This window comes from Amphiprion ocellaris, chromosome 3, assembly GCF_022539595.1.
Source record: "Amphiprion ocellaris isolate individual 3 ecotype Okinawa chromosome 3, ASM2253959v1, whole genome shotgun sequence".
Lineage (NCBI taxonomy): Eukaryota > Metazoa > Chordata > Actinopteri > Pomacentridae > Amphiprion > Amphiprion ocellaris.
The window spans coordinates 8,322,193-8,344,229 of NC_072768.1; positions in this window are offsets into that span (position 1 = coordinate 8,322,193).

Below are 22,037 nucleotides of genomic sequence, written 5' to 3' on the forward strand. Positions count from 1 at the left end.
TTAGCTCTGAAAATGTATTTGTGCAAAACTCTAAAATGCATTTAGGGGGAATCAGTCACTCCGTGTAAAGCTTTGTTGACATTGGGGTGCTCTCAAAAGCAGGGGAAGTGTCATAACAACATCATATATCACTGTATCAATTGGAATAAGAGGATATTGTGGATATAATGTGCATCGCTTGTAACACACCAGTGGATTCCACCAGTGGCCGCTCTGCCTCTCCCAGTATTCCTGCATCAACCTGCTTTGTTGGCCACGACGGTGGGTGGGAGGAGGTATGTGATTTAGTGCAGTTGGTCCTAACGACCTCTCTGTCCTTGTGACGAGGACACACAGCCTCAGGGCTCTGGCATGGAGGATGTGCCTTGGACCGCCTGGCACCTCGCCTGGCACCACGCGTGGCAACACGTCCACACTCTGCCACCCTTCTGATGGATTGGCCTGTCTCTGGTGCCACCTTCATGAAATCACTTTTTGATTTGTTGTCATGTTTTTCTCCTTTTTTTCCCCCACTACTTGGGTTTTTCACGGGTAAGAACACCCTCTGGTCAGGTATTACAAGAGTGATTAAATTAACCTTCAATAAATCAGCATAATAGAGCATTACCTGCGAGTGTGCGTGCGTGCCTGCTGCCTGATGATGTGAAGGTGTGCGATCGAGAGGTCAACATCGAATGTCCGTCCACGACTCCTATATGAAACACAAGTTGCCCCGTGGCTGAAACTGCTCTTTCCAATGTGCCATTTCACAGGAAACACATCAATAAGGCGCGATTACAAGGCTGACAAAATTAATCTCGACTGTCATTTCACAGAGCTCGGGTTTGAGAGTGCTCTGATCAAGTTACATTAGTGGGAAGCAACCGAATGATTTGGAGTGGAATCAAAATCCGTTTGACTTCCCTTCTGTTTGGCAAAGGCAAAGAACCATTTCTTATCAAACACAAATGACATTTATGAGTGCATTTTAACCTACGTTCCTGAATTTAATACATATAATGCTGTAACTATGGAGCTTTGTTGCATCAACAGCTAGTGTAGGAAGTAACTACTGAAGCAGAGACTCAGTAGTATGACTTCTACAGTGTGAAGTTACACAGGCCTGTAATGCAAAGCAGCCAATGGAAGAACAATTGGAATCTCTGAAATATGTCAAAGTAACCACACTGTAAAAATACTGCATTACAGGGATAAGTCTGATATTCAAAATAATACTTATCTAATCACATTCCAACTCTGCCTTTTGCTGTTATAAGTTGTTTATTTTTCATAATACAATTAATATCTCAGGATTATTGATTAGATAGATTTCACTGTCCTAATTCACAGATAAAAGTACGGAACTGATTTTATTAAGGAGGTGATGCAACAGTTCTCAAGCCAATTCCACAGACTTTGTTTCGTGCAAAAAGGAGAATTTTTAAGCCTCAGTACTCAGCTGCGTGTTGCATCTAAGCCACACAAAAATCTGTAACAGAAAGTCCGACAACATTTTCAACACAGAGCTTACTGTTTCTCATCATAAGACTCATCCCTGACAGTGAAAAAGCTAAACCTCAGACAACTCATTCTTTCCATCTGTGCCGTCTTCGGTGTCCTTCACATGCAAATCTTGACAGCTCTGTCCAAAGGAGGAAGGCAAACTCAGGACATCTGCTTCTCTGCTTCACGGAGACATGGCAGAGATTTTGACACAGGGTGTCAGGATAATCTGACAAGACAAGCTTCATGTTTTATCGAAGCGTTCAAAAACTGTGCCGCCGTCGCTCTGGCTCGTGTCTTCCGTACATCATTCTGTCTTCTTCCTTGACTGTTACGCGTTGCGTAGGTGGCATTGAAATGGAATGTCCTGTAAAACAGATGAAAGAGGGGAGAAAAGAGAGGGAAAGAGAGGGAGAGAGAGAGAAAAGAGGAGTCAGACCCATGACCTCTTCGGCCGCGCGATGTGTCTGGAGCTGGCAGGGGACGCAATTGAGAGTGACACTCCTGGTTGGAGCTGCCAAACTGCCACTTCCTGTCCTCTTTATTCACACATAGCAGGAGTTTAAGCTGGACGTTTGAAGAGCACAGAACAGACATGTGTCTCCTTGTACAGCCATTGCTTCTGACTGTCATTATTGTGGTTCACGACGACTCCATCAAAACCACGGCCCGACAGCCATCTACCAAACAAGGATGGAAAAATAGGGAAAATGGTAGGAAAGCAGTTTGCAGGGTCAAGATGTGAGATTGCATGGGTTTTTTTCTTCTTTTAATTGACTGAAATATGAAACTTTCTTTGTCATCATTGTTCCCTTTGTTCAAGCCTTTACGCCTCCTGTGCTGTATCATTGGATTTGGGAATCCTCGGTGGCTCGGCGCGATCAAATTGCTGTAGAATTGGAGAAATTGGTCTCATAATTTTGATGTTTTGTGTTGAATAACCCTTTAACTTTGTTAGCATCAAGTTTGTCACTCTTCTTCTCCTGCTCTCTCCTTTAATGGCTTTGTTTTTCTCCTTTCTAGTATCACTAATAATGCTCGCGCCTGAGATGGGTCACTTTCACCAATACAAATAAGATTCAAAGTCATGTGTCCAGCTGCAGGTTTTCATTGAATTCTGTCCCCTTAGGTCAAGTTTGTTTTATTTCTCTGATATTCTTTCCTGCCTTTGTCTTACCACTGTATCCATCTCCTGTTTCTGCTCTTTTCTCTTTTTGCTTTTTCTCTCTGCACACACACACTCTCTCTCTCTCGCTCGCATACACACACACATTATCCTTGGGCTATTACCAGGATAAGTCAATTTGATCCATCCAAGGCAGTGGATGTCATTTTATTCATATATTTTCAAGCCTAGTGACTTTATTAAAGGCTACTGCTTCAATCTATCCTGAATGGATGAATGCACCCACTGATGAAACACAGGAAAAATGAGGCCCACACAGCCTGAAATGACCACAGCCAATCAGCCTGTCATTTTCAAACATGTTCTCAAATTCTGTGTTTTATATGCAATCGAAAACAGCTTGGTGATTTTGAAGCTTTTGGCACAATGTTTTCTATTCATCTGTGAGTGAAGAGACAGAGAACTGCCTGCCCGCCTTCCAATGACAAGAGAATGGCTGTTGAGACTTTCGGCTTGGGGGAAAAAATGAGATGTTACAGTCAGTGTAGGCATAGAACGGAGAAAGTTGGAGATGAGACAAAAATGTGTCTATTCATGCCAACTGGTGTCCTGACCCTCCTCCAGGCTGCCATTGCCTTCTGTCAGGAGAGAGAATTAAAGGGCCATTCACCAGACGCGTAGGCTTCCACGTCTTTTCGTCCAGGCCTCATAACTTCAATCTTGCCGTGCTTTAGCTCCTTTTAGGTCAGCTCTGATATCCTAGTAGGTGCTGAAAGAGGAACCCTCCCATTAAGGCCCGCTGAGGATAAAGTCGGTCCTGTCTCTTTAAGGTGAATATGGAGATGCCGGAGTCCACACAGCCAACTAGTCTTCCAGAGTAGAAGGTCATGCAGAGTTCAGAGCGAGAACGCTGAGTGATGGCTGTAGAGGGACTCTGGTGTCTGCTGCTGCACCTCAAAGACTAGGGTTCAGTGGCTGTGAAGAGGCCAGGTCAAGTTGGGAACAGACCAAGACTGAGCTTAAGTCACAGTGTATTGAGCCTGCCATTAAGTGGATCAACATCTCATGGAAAGTTTCCTCTGTCTTTGCTGCGACATCAGCCTGAAAAAACTCTTCTCGCTTCTCACGCTTCTCAGCTGTGAAAATGTGACCAAAGGTGAAGTCCTGGAAGTTGCTGAACAACAAGAGCCAACCAGTTTGAACCTAGTCAAGGTGATGATGTAAATTAAACTCACTACAATTACTGCAATACTTTATTTCTACTTTGTCATCTCATGTCTTTCTGACCAGAACATTGCATTCAGCAACTCTGCTGCAGAAATTTGGAAAACATGAATTTAGACAAAATCACAAGGAGCAGAAGCATCCTACAGTTTTCCAAAAAAGCCCTCAGTGCAACAGAAATCTTTCTCTACAGCTCAACAAAAACACAGAAAATAGTCTATTTGAAATCCCTGTACCTGCTGTAGTGAACTGCATCATGAGGTCTTCTTTATTTCATGAAACTAACCATTTATGCTATGAAGGGCTTTTTGTGAGAAATCTCATTTGCAACAAGGGTATCACTTAACATGTGAATCATAGCCATACACGTGCATTACCGCTAGATCTTCATGGAGGAGGTCAGAGCCGTGAAGGGATTTCCATGAACAGATCATCAGAGTAACAGTGAGAAGAGTGAAACCATGTATAATATCTGCCCAGTGCAGCCATGTGAAACTGATTGGATGCTAGCAGTCAGCTGGTGGTCAAACAGAAAATGTATAATGAGCATGAATGAGGAAGCTGACACCACTGGGCTAATGTGAGTGGAACGCAAAGGTCTGTTTCCTGATCGACTCTTTGGGTAACTTTCTCTCTCTTGCTGTATTCAAGCTTATAAGTCTGTGAGGCTGTGACTAATTTCAATTCAAGACATCAAGATCATTTTTTTAAGTAAAATTATCAATGTTAGAGAATAGTTTACATAAAATGGTACATAAGTCAAAGTAGAAGAGGTGTAATCCGCAAAAAGTACTTTAATTTTTTAATTTTAACAAAACAAAAGCACTCACTAGGCACAAAAATTTCCTCTTTCAGTGTATTATTGTAATGTAACCTAGTATTATTTCATTATCTGATTGCTAATACTGATGCATAACTGTCTAAGCAACAACTGAGACCATTGTAAGGGCTATTTCTGTGCCTTTATTTGATAGTGTTCAAGAAAGGAGACAGAAAATATGGGGGGCAAGAGTACGGGAGCATAGTCTCTAGGCAGGAATTAAACCAGCAACTCTTTGCTCAGGTCATTTTGCCATCAGGTCATTCCTGTTGAAAAATCTAGTCCAGGGGCAACAGGTTGAGCAGGCCACCCATGAACTGGGGCTATAGTCCCTGATGCAGTGGCCTGGGTTCGATTCCAGCTCATGGCCCTTTACTGCAGGTCTTCCCCCCATTCTTCTCCCTGCTTTCCTGTCTGCCTCTCTACTTACCTATAAAAAAAATTACTTTAAAAAGAAAAATCTAGTCCAGTGGTTCCCAACACAGAGATTAGGCCCCAAGATAAACCGATGGGTCAGAAAATACTAAATATGAGAGGAAAGGAAGAAAAAGCTAAGTTTTGATGTACAGTTTTTCACTTTTTTCTAGTCTTTCATCATTTTGTAAAACATTTAATAACTTTGAGAATCATCTTAGAAGATTTGATCTTTGGTGTAAATGTTACATGAAATGTGAGGAGAGACCTGAACTAGATACTGGCCAAAAACTCACAAGATCCGATGCAGTACTTGAGTAAATATACATAATTTCAAGCACTGATATGAGAGGAGAAGCAGTAAACATGAGAGGAATAACAATTGGGTGCGAGTTTTTGAATAGCTGAGATACACAAGCACTACATGCACCAACTTGGGTGGAAAACTAAAACCTCAGACTTAGACCATTTTGTGACATCAGGGATTTTCTGGGAACTTTTCATGAGAAAATGTCAGAATTTTCCATTACAATGACAGAAATAAATATTTAAAACTGTGATAGGATGCACTATTAGCAGATTAGAGCCAAAGCATTAAAAGATAGTGAGCCGGGGAAACTCAGAACTATCCACAGAACACGAACACCTGAACAAGAAGTTGGCACCGAGGGAGATTTTTCCATCCACAAGGTGACCCAAATCACATCAAGCTTTGACAACATCCCATGGTCTCTCCTCCATGGTTTCAGTTTGACTTAACCACACCGAGCAATAAACCAGAAGCTCCCGCAGCTGTAGAGAAGAGAGATACGTGCGAGTGCATGTGTGTGACAGTTACAGAATCTAAATTCATCCCCTATTGCCTCCGAAAAAGCCTCCTGCATCCCTCCACCCTCCTCAACTATCAGAGCTGTATCGTTTTGCAAACCTCTGCGGTGATGTTGTCAGGCTTCTTTCTGTGAAGTGGCCCCAGCCATAAAACAACAGTGACGTGAGTGATTGATCCAGCAATGAGGATGGCAATACTCCTCTGCATCAATATGAAGGCAGCCTGCGGGACTGGAGCCCTTTCAGACAGCTCTCTGTTTCTCCTCAGAGGAAAAATCCATACACAATTGATGGCAGTTCAAAGAGAGGCTTTATTGTGGGATATCAAATAAAACATCAGAGAACACAGAGAACGAGAGGGAGAGAGAGAATGAAAGAGTGCATGTGAGTGAGTGAGAGAGTACGGGAGTGAAAGAGGGGGGGAGACAGAAAGAGCGATCTGCATTTTGCTTTATCTCCTTTTTGCACCTGAATGGTAATGAACTGGCTTAGATGAAAACCGAGAGACTTCATCGTTTCCAGAGGACTTTCAAACAGCATGTGGATGTCAACAGTATCTATGGCACAATTACACTATATGATCCTACACAAAAGCGGTATGCAGATACAGCGTCCAGGTGAATGCGCACGAATGAAGACAACCTAGATAGGCCGCTAAAGGTGTTAAGTATTTATAGGGTTATTTCAGGGTATAACAGAGAAGTCTAAGTAAGAGGGAGAGATATCAGTAGTTTCCTGTCTGTTCTCTGCAGGCTGGCCTCCAGCAAAACCCTGTTATGATTTCATCAGCACTGCTTCTAATCCACTTACTTAATGAAATACATAATTAACACAGCTTAATTGTGGTAGAGACAGCTTTGACTGAAATCATTTCCTGTGGCCACTGTTGCTGTAATTGAATGTGTTCTTCACACCCGATTGAGACCTTTGGATTGAAGCAGAAAAGGGGTTTGTTGGTTTTCCTTTAATTAGTTCTTTTGTTTGGTGAAATAAGAGTCCTTTTAGTTTCATTTTTGTAGTCGCCGTCTGATTGTATATTTGCCGCATAGACGTACAGCAACAAGACTTTTTAATAAGATTTTAGTGAATATTTAAGTTATCTGACGTAAAATTGCACCAGTTAATCAAAGGTGGAACAGTTTGTCCTCAATTGTTTAAAAAAATGCAGATTGGATTCTGACAAGAATTAACAAAATTATTGTGTTAATTCCTGCAGGTACGGCATGTTTTTATTATGCTAAACAGCCCAGACGAGATGCCAAAGTTATGAGTCAAAACAAGGTAATATATTTAATCATAATTGGCTTGGCTTCATTCATAGGACACTTTCTTTCCATTCTCAGCCTTTCTCTCTCGCTCTCGCCGTCTTCTCTCTCTCTCTGTTGCTCTTTGGTCGTGACTGATCGATGTGTCAGGTATGATGGGGCATCATGGTGTTCGAGCGGGTTTTGCAGCTCAGTCATGTGACCGCAGCAGATGGCACAACTGAGTATTAGAGTGGGTTCACCTGCTGTTTGCTCTCCTGCTTCCTGCTTTACTGCTATCAAATACCACCAAGGGAGAGCGAAGGAGGGAGGGAGGGATGAGGGAGGGAGGGGAAGCCAGAGAGGGTGTGCAGGTTTCAGTGAAAAGAAAGAGACGACAAATGGATAAGGAGAGATGAAAACAAGGAGATGAGATGAAGAGATCCTGAGTCAGGATGACGGAGGTACATGTGATTATGCACACAAAACTGAATGCTCTGTATTCATACAGTTATGTTTTTCTTATAATTTCCCTTCTGTGTTGCCTTCCCTCTCCCTCTCTATCAGTCATAAGGCTCAAATCATGAGCTCATAATGATGGGATGTGGTCTAGGATCCATTTAACACCCGTTCCAGGCCAGCGGATGAGTACAGATAGAGGGACTTAGGAGACACACAAAGTAACTATGACTGATTGCTGAGCCTGATGACTCCAAGGGACATCCTCTATGTAATTCTCTTAGTGTAGCATAATATCATTTATCCCACAAATAGACATATGACCCTGCAGTACCCGTGTCACTCAGAGTTCAAGACTCTGGGAGTGCAATCGAAGGACAGGACACACACTCGTAATTACACACAATCCGGTTAGCGCGCACACATAAACATACGTTGTGCATTTCACACGCATGCTCTGCACTAATGCTGGTGAATAAACACAAGCACGCATGACAGCGATAAGGAAACATCATTCACACGTACACACATGCTCATTACATATGCATAACCAGCATACAGCGTCGAGGGCATTGCTGACTAATAGAAGCACTCTATGTGGCCTGCAAACATAAGCGCGTTATCAGTGATGAATTCCACCACACCTACCCACCTTGACAGCAGTCCAACCGACAGCCTCCTCGGCTGCTATCTGCCCTCTACAGCCCTGCTCCTGGGCTGTTTGGGAATGAGTGGCAGGTGTGTGTAAATGCTGGTGCCGATATGTTACAGGCACCAATCTGCAGTCCCCAGGGATTCTACTGGGAGTTCAGCCTGAGTATCACACCGCGGAGAAAACAATTTCTGCTGCCAATACTCCCGCGCAGATGAGAAATGTTTTAATATTTGCTGCTGCTTTATGGCTGCCGCTGTGACAGTGATGGAGAAAATGTCAGCTTTTTCCACCCTTAAATGCCACTCTTTGTCTCAGTCTGTTTCTTTTCATTGATCTCTGCCTCTGCCTCGGAATCAATAAAGTCCACCAAACAGTCGCTTGTCTGAGAATGCATTGCCGTTTCCCCCCTTCTCAAACCTTTCAGCATTACAGAATTTCGCACTTTACTTTCTTTGCCTAATTAGTTATCCGATACTAGCCTGGCTTGTAAGAGGCAATGTGTACAAAAAGGAGAAATTGCATTGTAGCTCTACAGCTGATTTAGTTGTCAGTCACTGTATACCACCAGAAAATAGAGACAGTGAGGTTTGGGGGGAAATTTCACTTAACTTTCGTTGAGTTGTTGTGTGGTTTGTCTAACTGCAGTAACATTTACACCAATAATAGCAGCACACACACACACACACACACACTGAAGACAACAATACTTTGCTTCTTCTTCTCCTCCAGCTCCTCCAGGGCTCAGCAGAGGTTTTGTCGATAGTAACTGACCCAAACTTGCACCCTGACGGGGTGAAGGGTAATTCAGTCAGTGCTGTCACTCAGCTGCAGTCCCTCTTCTTCTCCCCCTCTGGTGCTGCCGCAAAGAGGAAGAACAAAAGAGAAAGAGCAGTAACAGTTTAAGGCTCCACCAAGATGGTGAATGTTCCCCATCGACCAGGGGCCCTTAGGACTAAACGGTCACTGGGGCCGGTGTCAATCCTGATCAGAGATCTGTGACGCCAGGTAAATCGACTCGGGAAGTGATTTAAAGAGACAGTTTTTTGTTTTGTTTTTTTCCACTCGCACATATATTTCCATCAGATGACTGAAAGGTTATGATTAAAATGTGAGCAACAATAGGTCTATTTAGCCGAATCGTTGATTCTGGGGTCATTCGGGGGACGTCACGGAGAGTGATGATATAATATAACGCATCACTTCCCTTACATGTCGACAGGGCAGACAATTAAAGGTTTGTTCTTACAAGAAATGTCTTCCATTCCTGAGGGCTGGAGGAGGAGGAAGAGGAGGGGACATGAAACTGATCCCTTCTGAGACTTACTGGACAATGTATTGTTTCTAGACACATATCCAAACATACACACACACACACACACACACGTACAGTGATCAGACTGTATAATGGCATACATGCTCATTAAAGGTAACAATAGATATACAGTAAATCTTGCAAATCATGCTACGTGAACAAAGGAAACAGACGTACAATACCTGGAAGGAGCGAACTCCGTGCACGCTGCAGGCAATCACAGGTTAATGTTTAAAGCAAACACACTGAAAGGGGTTTACAGCTCGCTTTAACAATTCGCATGTTTTCCCTGTGGTCCACTACAGTTCAATCAATATTTACAACATGAGCAGCTGTCTCCCAAATCCTGTTTCTGACCTTTTATGTTATTCTGACTGTCAGTGTACAAGCAAACAAGTTATTCACCTGCTGTGAAAAGAAGAGCAAAGAGCTTTTAAAAACAATAAATGGCTGACTTGTTTGAGGGACCTCGAAAAGTTGTAGTGAGCTCTTAGATGCAGTGACATGTGTTTTAACCCTTTAAAGGAAGTTATGGGAAAGACACTTAATCTCTTTCCCTGTCTTTAAACACAAAGGCTCAACAGGAAGAAGGTTAGTTTAGTGCAAGGGTTGGAAACAGGCTAAAACCACAATTATCTCATCTAATTCTCAACAAGAGAACATATTGTCTTTCTCAAGTTATCCAATTATACCTTCAGTACTTTACCTGTAGACACTATATTGCTGTTCTGTCATCCATAGAATTGGATTATTCTTACATATGAGTGTTTTTTTTTTCCAGAAAATTACTACAAAGGACTAAAAGAGTCTCATGTATTATGAACACATCAGACTCTTTGCGCAGGGTTGTGTGTTAATGTTAATGCAGATTTTTCTAGCTAGAAAAAAGCAGCAGCAAACGTTCTAGATGCAATTCAGAAAATTAGGCTTTATTTTTAAGAGCATGAACTTTTGGACTCACCACACACTGCAAAAACAATTTTAAATTGTAAAAAGTATAAAACAAAACCAGTAAAATTTCAGCAAAAACCGAAAAATTTAACAGGAGTTATTCATCTCATAAAAATGTAATTAAGTACAGTAATAAAATGCATTTAATATGATCACTTTAAATTAGATAATGTGCATTTTTATTTACACATGTAACAGATGATACACAAAGTACTAAGATTGTATTTTGAGATATTATATGCCAATGAACACACATTTATTCAACATTCTTACTGTGAAATCTTCTGCAATTATACAAACTCGCTCACTTCACAAACAAATCAATGTTATTCTAAAGCCAATTTTTACCTTCTGTCAATTGTCACTAATTTTATCTAATATTAAAAATATATTTGAAATATTAAAATTTAATGTGACAGTTTTCAATAAATCTATCTGTTCATTAAATAAAAATAAAATATTTGTAAAAATGTGATGATACATTTGCAAAGGCATTTAACAGACAAATGAAATTTTCTTTAAAAAATGAAATAAAATTATAATTCTGCAGTTACAGGTTTTGTTCTTATTTGATATCAGAAATATAATTTTTTGGGTCATTCTCATTTTTATGTGGTTCAAAAATACTTAAAAATTCCCTAAAATTACAGATTTTTTTTACAGAGTATCCATACACCTTGATGGTCCTCAAACTCACTACGATGACCAAATTACAGAAGCAACTTGGAATTTGTGCTTTAAATAATACATCACCACAAATCCCTATTTCACAGAACATTTCTGAAAGTAATTTTAAAAAGGCAACATTTTCTGTGAACTGTGTAATGTATCATTATTTCAACATCAACATGAGTAATTTAAAATGCAAATTAGATTCTCGTGTTTCTGATCATTCATAAATATCAATGTTTCTTATGATTGAGAAGATTAAGATATCACATTCTAATCCTAACGTCACTGGTGTTCTCTGTTGTGACTCAACAATCTAAAGAAAGTGTAAATTTCCATGACACACACACGCAAACACCCACCCACAGAGACAAGTCCTCGAGAAGCATGAGTAAGAGAAACTGATGTGTGTACACGGAGGTCTTCAGAAGGCTTCAGCTAAGGTGCTGCAGCTTGTCAAAACAGCCCAGTGTCAGGTGACAAAGCATCACGCCGCCTCAGACAGAAATGTCCCAGTAACGTCCCGGCCAATGAACCACGGGCCACAGCTTTGTCCCTCCTCCCTCACAGCTGAGTCCAAACAGCAGCCTGCCGCTGTCACTGTTAATGTGTCTCCACATAAACACTTGCCTTAATCTCATCAGCGCTTCACTTTCATGTGACCCGTTATCATTATCACTTTGTTTCTGCTCGCTTTGGGTTCGGATTTTTGATGTGCTCTGGTCAACGTTAATGAGAGCAGCTGACACTACTTGGGTTCTAATTTTCGAGCTGACAAATCATCTTCTGATGGAAGACCACATTTTCTTGGTGTATTGATATGAATAGTCAATTTAAAGGATAATTCCAGTTTAATACGGCTTATTTTGATCGTCATTTTATTGTCTGTCTTATTTTGGCTGGTCGGACCCTAATTTCTTGAGTAATGATATTTTACTCAGCAGCCACACCATCATGTCCACACAACCTGATATTTTATAGCAGGGGTCACCAACCTTTTTGAACCTGAGAGCAACTTCAAGGGTACTGAGTAGTAAAAGGGCACCTTGTTTGATACAAACTTAATAATAATAATGAAAATAATATGTAAAAAGACTGTCTGATCACATTTATGTTAATTATTCCTTACAATAATTATTAACAACGATTTCCACAACAACAATGATAGGAAACACACACACACACACACACACACATATATGGAAATCTGTTCCAATATTTAAAAGTCAGAGGTATCCCATCTCTGAAACTTTGGTAAATATCTTTCTTGGCAGTTTTGTATGAATCAGCATATTTGCAGCATTTTGTTCAAAATCACACCAGTTACATTTCTGTGCAAATTATCACTTGTAACATTTTTAGGAAATCATTAACTGTCATCAAATCATGCTTCATTTGTGCAAACCACTACCTTTGTAACATTATTGAACAATTCATGAACTCTGTCACGTTTGTACAAATTATCAGTTATGTAAAAAAAAAAATCAACTCTTTCACATTTTGAAATGAATCCTATCACATTAGTACTAATCACCAGCATTTTTCACCAGCATTGCAACATTTTTAACAGATCATAACAACAAATCATTACATGTTTTCAACAAATTATTTTTCACATTTTTGTGTAATGGCACGGTGTTTTGAATGACAACATATGTTAACTCTTTCTTTGTCTGTAAATGTGTGTTAGTGGGAAGCCTGGCATTGCAGAGCTTATCATGTCTTACCTTTACCTTGCAGCTCACAGTTCAGATGGTTCAGTTTCCCAGTGATGTCTGTTAAAAATGCAAGGGCAAGAATCCACTCAGTGTCCTCAAGCAGCAAGGTGTCTTCCCCTTTGGACTGCATGAACTCTTTGATTTCGGCCAACAGTGACAAAAAACGCTGCAAAACTGTTCCCCTGCTGATCCATGGGGTTTCTGTGTGTAGTAACAGGTCACCATGTTAAGCTGACAGCTCCTCCAGCAGCACCTTCAATGTCCTGGTTGTTTGGCTTTGGAGCCATTTATGATCTTCACGACACGAGTCATCACATGATCAAATCCGGCCACTTTTGTACATACATATGTCCTGCTGGTGAATGATGCAGTGGTAATGTAGGAATGTTGGGAAGTCTGGATCACCTCTGCATCGTACAGTGAAGCCTGCATACCGACCCGTCATGGAGGAGCCCCCTCCGTCGTCAGTAAAACAAGCCTTTCTGATGGTACATTTTTCTCCATGAAGAAACTTTTCGCAGCGATGTCAAAGCTGCCTTTAAGTCCAGGGTGTTCCTGTCCGTAGTCCGCATACAGTCTATGTGCGCTAACAGGTGGCTAGTTAGCATGGAAGCTTTGTAGCGGCTAAAGTAGCATCTCTCCACATTGTGCCGCTTTGCGGACGCAATAGTCGCCCCGCAAATAGGACACATACATTTATCTTTCACTGTCGTGAAAAAGAACTCTTCCTCCCAGTCTTCGTGAAAATAGTGTTTTCTCTTTCACTTCGCTGTCATGTTTTAGGGGTAAAAACCACATCTACCTTCCCAAAGTGTCTGCGCCCGGAAGCTTCAGCAGAGTCACGTGGTGGTTTGACATGCGCAGTGAACTTTGACTCGGACAAGGTCGAAGTTCATTTATACCGAAGACTTTTTTTTTTTAAAATTATAATAAATATTGTAATTTAAATATGTATTAATGTAAGTATTTTTGATTTAAAAAGAACAGCAACTATAATTTTTTATAAGGAATTTCATTGTGACTAGTGTTATTTTTAGAACAGGTGTGGTGGGCAACTCACATGGTCTCTGCAGGCACCGTGTTGACTACCCCTGGAATAGAGTATAACAGAATAGAATAGCAATACTTTTTTTGATATCCGTGGGGAAAATTTTGTCAAAATTCTGTAAAATTCAGCTTTTTCACTTCAATTTAACCTTTTTCTCATTTAGGCTTACTTTCATGAAAATAACTAGAGACTGTGTGGCCCTCTTTTCATGTCAACAACACATCTGTGAAGTTTCGTGACTGCATCTTGTAATGCTGTCATGTTGACGGAATTTGTCCAGACAGACAGACAGACATATAAACACCTGCCAAAGTACTCTGCATCTCTCCATCTCTGTTGTAGTTCTCACTACACTAGGTGTCTCCAGGAACATCTGTTGTACATTTTGCTTTAATGATACTGACACATGAAAATAATACCAGCTACACAAGCATGACTAATAATTAGACTGTTTCTACACCAGATAAAGACATTTCATATAAGGTGTTACAACTACATTAGAAATTAAAATGAAAGTAGGACAGATGCTTAAGGTCAAGGTTATCAACTGACCTCAATGCTAGTGGGTCTGACTACCCATCTTCAAACATAATCTTTGTTTTGGTGTCAGCGACACTTTTTCTGGCTGCATCTTGCACAGTTGTGGTGCCGTTGTGTTTTGTAAATCTGTTCACAGACAAACTGCCTCTGTGATGGTATTTACAACAGTAGGTGTCTCCAGCACCACATTTTGCCATCATAACACACACACAGACAGACTCAAAGGGTGAATACACAACCAGTGACACTGTAGACTAGTAAAAATTCAGCAGTTTGATTTTGCATTTAACTGTATTTACATCTTTTGTGAGGCTCATTTGGTTATTTTGTCATATCTTCACTAGGTCCTTTTGAATTAACTTAAAGATGAATTAATGGAATATTCTTCTTTTTTTTTTTTTAAGAGATGGTGCACTTCTTGGGATGTTTGTTTGGGATATTTGTAGCTCATAAAATTAGCAACTCTACCAATCGCCAGAAGGAAATGTAGTGTAATATTTTTGGGTATGATGTGCTAAAAGTAAAAGATGATATAATTATGGCACATGCTCTTGAACTGAAGACCGGAGTTAAAACATACGTACAAAATACATAGTGATGAAGGTTCTAGTAATGACTGATGTTTTGATGGTATGGTGTGTGTCTGTGGAGGACACACACACAGACACACAGCTGGAAGATCACAAAGTCAAACATGCAATGTTGGTGTGAAGACAAGCCACATGCTTTGCAGAAAATGATATGTGGAATACTCAAAACATATTGGTGTAAGCTTAAAGCAACATAACTTTTGAAAGAGGTGTATCAGAAATACAGCAATACTTAAAGGTATAATATGCATGAAATCTGTCTCAAAATAATAGTGCAAAGTCTGAACATGTCTGGTCATGTTCTCTGTAAAACATGACCTAATGATAACCTAATGCTTCTGTAAAGTGTGACCTAATGGTGAAATATGATAACCTGATGTCATGATCTGACCAATAGATTTAGAAAAGTAGAACGGTGTTAAAACTGTAAGTCCTATCATACGCCCTATAGGTGTGGGAAAATGACCAACTTTCACAGCATATAAGACAAAGCACAGCTCAGTATCTCTGGTTTTTCTTGTGGTGATAATCACTGCTAAGAATTGCTCCTGGATTTTTGTCAAAAATAAAATCCTGCTGCCTCCGAATGCTGACTTCTCCTGGTGATTTTTTGAAGATTTTTAACATCTGAACACGGTTAAGTCATAGACTCTGGCCTTTGATTTGTGACTTAGATTACACTTCATCAGAAACAAGGCAGAGTTGCACGTTTTTAAGTTAATTTAGTTCAATATTAATAGGTTCAAGGGCTTGTTTGTCTCTCTATGTAGCCCTGTGATAGACTTGTGACCTGTCCACAGTGTCCCCTGCCTTCACCCTGAGTCAGCTGGGATAGACTCCAGCCCCCCGCGACCCTAATGAGGACTAAACGGTGTATAGATAATGGATAGATGGATGGTTTAATAGGTTCAGTTGCGCTATTTGTTGTTTAATATACATTCTGACCATAACGTGTCAAGAAACAATCAAGCAATCTGACATGTTTTAAAGAAACCTGACAGGCTACTAAAACGTATTGAAACCATTTGAATTGCAAACTTTCCAACCAAACTGTCCACTGCAAACATTCATCTCAAAAATGAGGTCTAGATAACATTCCTAAACTGTAACGTTGTTTACAAGTTGAGATTTTCACATTTCTTGCCCTGTCTGATCGTCACCTTTCTTGCAATGTTCCCATAGCTTTATAATTACTGCCCTGAATACAAACGTGGTTTAATTGTGTTGAATGTCCACCTAAACATGAACTGTCCAATGCATTAGAATATGACTACATATGATCCAGATCCTTGACTTGTGACAGTCTCGGATATTTTCACTGACTTTTACAGCAATATTTTTCCTTTCATTTTCGCAGCTATGACAAAAGAAAACAATAGCTAACTACAGTTGAGTCTGATTGAGCAAACAAATCACCTTTTTTTCCAAAAGATGATTTGTTTGACTCAATAGCATTTGGATGCTGGTATTGTACAACATGTTTCTCTCTGCCACATATCTCATAGTATTCTGTCTAATCCTCTTTTCCACAGTCGAGTCTGAAAAAGGCCTTTCACTCTGTGGCCTAAGGGACATGAATAATGTTGATACAGAGGCTGTTTCATAAACTCCTAACACAGTAATCACACTCTGACAGATGTAGGCCCGCTACATAGAGTCTCACACACACACACATACACACACACACACACACACACACACACACACACACACACACACACACACACACACACACACACACACACACACACACACACACAGATACAACACACAGGATTTAACCCCGTCTTTCTTTTGTCCCGGTGACTCACTGCTCATATCAGCATAATGACCACAGACTGATCCAGCCCACAGGGTCTGAGGGTTGAAGCAAACGCAGGATTCTGAATAAACAATGAATGACGTGTGAGGAGGGGCTGCTAGTGGTCGTAAACGAGTGTGCATTTCACAATATAAAGGGACACTCATAGTCTGCAGACACTGACCATGCGGCTCTGATGTGAAAAACAGGCCTGCTGTTGATTACGAGAGGATTGTTCACCCGACACATGTCTTTTCAGTTCTTGTCGGACCTTCACACAACCACCCCTAAAAAAAAAAAAGACATTTTCTGTTATTTCTGCGTCGGATTATAAAGTGAATGACATTTGACCAAGCACAGAACAATAGCTCGCAATCTAACCTTTTGTCCCTTTGCTAAGTGGCAGCATCCTGGTATAGATTCTGTGACGATGAAGCATGAATAGTAATTGTTTACCTGCAGTTGGTACAATGTCAACAGACTAATCCATCACATGGACACTGTCAACTTATTTATAGACAAGGGGAATAAATCAGGCGAGTGGATGAAAGTTGAAAAGACAAACACAAGGACACAAATGGGAACCCCGTAGATAATCCTTTAAACATTTTTAATCAAAATGTCAGCAACAGGAAGATGAATGAAGCATCCATCCATCTGTAATTAAACTTGTGCATCATCATAATGTAGATATAATGTGATAAACAGCCCAACTGTGATATACTGATGCTAATAGTGCGGTGAATCACTTGAACTTCATCATCACTTGGAGTTTGCTTTGTAATACTGAAGGTAAATGATTTGAGCTATATTGCTATTATGGGTTTACATTGTAAAACTTGGTGCTGAGTGATATGAACTACTGTATATCTTCACTGGGGCATAATTCAGTGTTGTGGGGTGAAATATCTTAATTATTACAGAATGAACTTTCTGAGGAAGCAGAAGGAAAAAGCTCCCATAAACAGCAATCCAAATTTATCTTGAGTTCTTTGGAAGGATGTGAATGACGTTTTAAAAATGTCGATGTTGAAATATCAGGTTTCTCTTTTTGTTTTTAATGACAGTAATCGTTCTGTGTAATCTGACCAGCGACAGCCAACACTTCAGTGGAAGATTGTCATAAAAACCTTCCCAGGATTTAGCAGAAATGATAATCTTTTGGAAAATCTGTTTGCAATGTGTTTATCTTGTGATCCCTCCTTCAACAAAATCCCTTTCACAGACGACTCTCCATGACTTACTGCAAAAAACAAAAATCCCCTCATTTGTTTATACACAAGAGATAAGGAAGCGCTGTCTGTACTTATGAGGAAATTGAGCATGCATCAATATTTTCCACATGAGCCTCATTTTGAGATTTCAGAGGAATGTTCTGTGTCACTCTTTTTTTTTTGTTTCTCCCACACACTTTGGGATGTGCTGTCAGGAGGTGTTCTCTCTCCAGTGTCTTTTTCATCAATTTCAGGGGGGAGAGGAGATGGCAGAACACCTTCAGACAGTCAGACATAGAGTATGATGGCTGGAGAAGAAATCCAAAGAGACAGGAACAAAACAAAACAAGGAAGAGAAAAAACACACACACACACACACACACACTTAATCTCTGCCAAGTATGTTTCCTTCACTGCCAGATAGCGCAGATTTAAGCTGATGGGACCCGATTCTATCTGCTCCAAAAAACTCCTGATACAATGCTAACTTTCAATGTCATTGGATTTGTCTGTGTGTTAGGAGGAGGGCGGGGTAAAGGGTGGTGGTGGAGGAGGGGGGCTGAGATTACAGTGAATGTCACCCTACCTCCTCTCTCAATCATCCACTTTCAATCCATCGCCGTCCCGGGGTTTGTGAGACAGCTTGGCGATGATGCCAGTAAAATGGGATCAATAGCATAGGGAAAAACGGACCAGACAATCTCTTACCCCCTTGAACTTCTGTACCCGTGATTGATTTGTCCCCTGCCACAGCAGAGGAGACATTAGAGACAAGAAACATGTGTGTGACCCGCACATATGTGTGCGCTCCATGCACCTGTGTGTTGAAAGCATGATTTTTTGTATAAGTGTAGTGTCTGCTGGTGTGTGTGTGTGTGTGTGTGTGTGTGTGTGTGTGTGTGTGTGTGTGTGTGTGTGTGTGTGTGTGTGTGTGTGTGTGTGTGTGTGCCCGGAGATTGATGATCTGAAGCGCACACACACATCATCAGCAAGGCATTTGCGAGGTGTGTGAGTCAGGAGCTGTCATCCCCCTCAGTCTCCCCAAGCAGAGGCCTCGGCTGCTGATTTATAGTAAATCATTAAAATCTGCTTATTATTGCAGCAGCTCATCACCCTCCCTCCCATCTCCCTCCCCTCCCCTCCCCTCCCTCCCTCAGTCCCCATACCCCCACCCCCCCGCAAAAAAAAAAAAAAACTTGCCACACCACTGCAGAGACACACTGAGATAAAGACTATATACATAGAGTGACGGTCAGCAGGTTCTGGCACATTAAATCCATTTCTGACGCGCGTTTGAAAATAAATATCCCAGATGTCTTGTTTCATAAACATCGGCTGAAGAAGCCAATGAAAGAATCTGGCTGTGTTCCTGTACAACAGCTGGAGCCGAGTGGACGGATCTATCCACATTTAAAAAAAAAAGAAAAAAAGGGAGGAAAAAAAAAGAAGAAACTTTCTTATGGGTGCTCTCATGCTCACATGTGCATAAACACACACACACACACACATCTGCACACCTCTACTGTCTTCTGTCTTTGAAACTGAAAATGTGATGTGACTTGAACAATGACAGGTGTGTTTGTCAAGGATGTGGCTGTCACTTCAAATCAATGGATGGGAGCATCTTCCCAGGGAGACTTTCCACTTCTTAGGGTTTGAATGGCTACACTGCGCTTCATCGCCACTTGGAGAACAGTAAGTTGTCAAAGTGGCATTCATGGGGAGGCCTGCTTAGGTGTCGTCAAATCAAAGAGAAGAAGATCCAAAAGAGCTTTTATTTCATCAGTAAATTGTGTATAGGTTCCAGCGTCCATTATATACTGACTCATGTAGTGAAAAAGAAAATCATTATCCGGGCGTCTATCCATCTGAAGATCGTTAGCATGAACGGAGCTGAGAATCACTGTTTTAGAGACGTACTATTTGAGCGAGTTGTGTAGGGCAGCGAATAAAATGATGATAATCATTTCCACTGAATACCTCAAGTGAGAATCACAGCTTGTCTATTGTCGCTTTGCGGTGCGTGGTTTGTCAAATGCGTTTCAATTACAGCCTTTAACTTGAGGCAGTATCACATCCACATGAAGTGATTTTAATGGAGTTTGGTGCAATTGTTTGTTATGCGAGACAGGCCTTTTTCAGCAGAAAGTGAAGCGACGGAGAGGAGGAGAGAGGAGCCTTGAACCTCGAATGAACTTTGGGTGATAACGTGACGCGAGCCGCTGAGCAGGGGAGTAGCCGACACCGGTATTTAACCGAACATGTGTCTAGTATGATATGATATGAGGGAGGCTACTCTATTGCATGTATGTCCAGAACTGAAAACATGGATGCCGGCTTCTGATTTGCCAGATATACTATTCTGGGGCCTGATTGCTGTCTCTAACACCCCCAATCAGTCTGTCCTGTCCCACTTTTCTCCTCCAACTCCCCCTCCTTTCCCTCCCTGTCTTTTCCCCCCCTCCCTCCCCGACACATACAGTATAACAGCCTCCTTTCCATTCTGTCTCTAAAGCTCCTGGATCCTCAGAGCACAGGTGCAGGACTGCAGGGCTACAGCCCACAGGCCCTGGATGCTGAAACAGGAGAGGCGTGCCGGCACACATGCAGAATTACAACGCCTCCATTTCTCACACTGACATAATCCCCATGTTTTATTTGTCCCCTTGTAATTCTTTTTATATCTTGGGCTTATGTTCTTTGGCATCCATTCAATCCCAGCCTCGGGACACAGGGCTCTACCAGGCCCATATGTGTGCCTTGCTCCACTTAACGCATATTAGTTCCTTTGTAACTGTGACTAAACTGGCACGTCTCAGCTGGGAGATGTGCCGGCTTTGACTGACAGCCCATGTCTGGATCCTGTACTTTGAGTCTCATGCAGACTTGTCAAACACGGGCTCTGTCAAAGCATCCCTCACTCTGCTGTCAAGCACAGAAACCATGGAGAACTGCAGGAAGGTTGGCGGCTCTGACCACGTCTCCGAATTACCTTACACTCTATGTATGTGTGTGTGAAGTGGAGAATGAATATTATCTCACACTTCGCTGTGTTAGTCTCACCAGAACTAAGTCTCGGAAGCATGTTCCTGGCATGTTCCTTCTTTCCCTCAGTAGAAAAAAAAAATACTAGGGGAAAAACTAAGTGAAACATTTTTCATGCTTGCATTTTGGCAAGATTGCCTGAGAGAGAGAGGGAGAGGGGAAAAAAAGCCAGACTTGTATACCACGATCAGATCAGTCACTAAAATTACATCGAGAAAGCTTTTCCAATAACAGCTTGATATTAGGACTTCAGCGTGGTGTTGATGTATGTTATCGGCGGAGAAAATCTGTTAAGTCTGTGCCATGTGATGCCAACAGTCTTAAATATTGTTTTCACAACTGTGCAAGCTAATTACCTTTAATTTTTCATCTGTGCTCCAAGGGTTGTAAGAGACTGTGATTAGTGATTCATTACTTCTCATTACCTGGCCTGTCAAACTGTTTCCTTTACTTATTCAAGCTGATTAGCTGTACATGGCCCGCCTCTCTCAATGAAGCTGAGAAAGAGACCTCAAACATGATCTGCAGATAAGCAACGGAAAATAGTGGTAATGATGGGATGGATAATAATGAGGAGATGAGCAAGAAGTCGAGGTAAAAAAGGAAGAAAAAGAGATGTTGGTGATCATTTTTATACAGGGAAAAGAAGTAAAAGAAAATAATAATTAGAAAGACTGGTCGGATATGTTTAGCCAAATTTAGCATGTCTCAAAAGTTAACTTTCACATCAACATGTCGCTTGACAATTAAAAAAGACAGGATTCTGATCTCAGGTCGTTAGATAAGCCCCATGTAGACAGTTTGAGAGATGGCATGTCTGCCTTTTCTCCAGAGAAGGGTTATTTATAGGTGTCAGAGAATGAGGATTGATTTACTGCAGGTAAACAGGATGTCATT